We start from the raw sequence: 387 nt of genomic DNA, 5'->3' as shown, positions 1-387 counted from the left end.
GGTGGAAAGCCCTTTGTGCTGGTCGCGACAGCCAAAAGCAGATTCCACAGTCAAAAGTGGGGCCACGGCTGGTGCCCATCCCGAAGCCCACCAGGACCGAGCCCAAAGCAGGCTCCCAGCCCGCTGCCGGCCAGCACTGCTCACACAGGTTTGAGCACACACACATCCCTAAACAACCAGCCCGTTTTACCCCATGTCCCCATTTTCCCCTTCCCGGCACCCCCGTGGTGCAGCAAGGAACTCACAGCTCAGTGCAGCCCGGGCAGGACCCGGAGCCCCGGGCAGGTGTGTGGCTCCTGTGCAGGTGTGTGGCTCCCCAGGCAGGTGTGTGGCTCCTGGGCAGGTGTGTGGCTCCTGTGCAGGTGTGTGGCTCCCTGTGCAGGTGTG

Source organism: Geospiza fortis, unplaced genomic scaffold (genome assembly GCF_000277835.1).
Source record: "Geospiza fortis unplaced genomic scaffold, GeoFor_1.0 scaffold546, whole genome shotgun sequence".
NCBI classification, from domain to species: domain Eukaryota; kingdom Metazoa; phylum Chordata; class Aves; order Passeriformes; family Thraupidae; genus Geospiza; species Geospiza fortis.
This window is presented reverse-complemented; position numbering follows the sequence as displayed.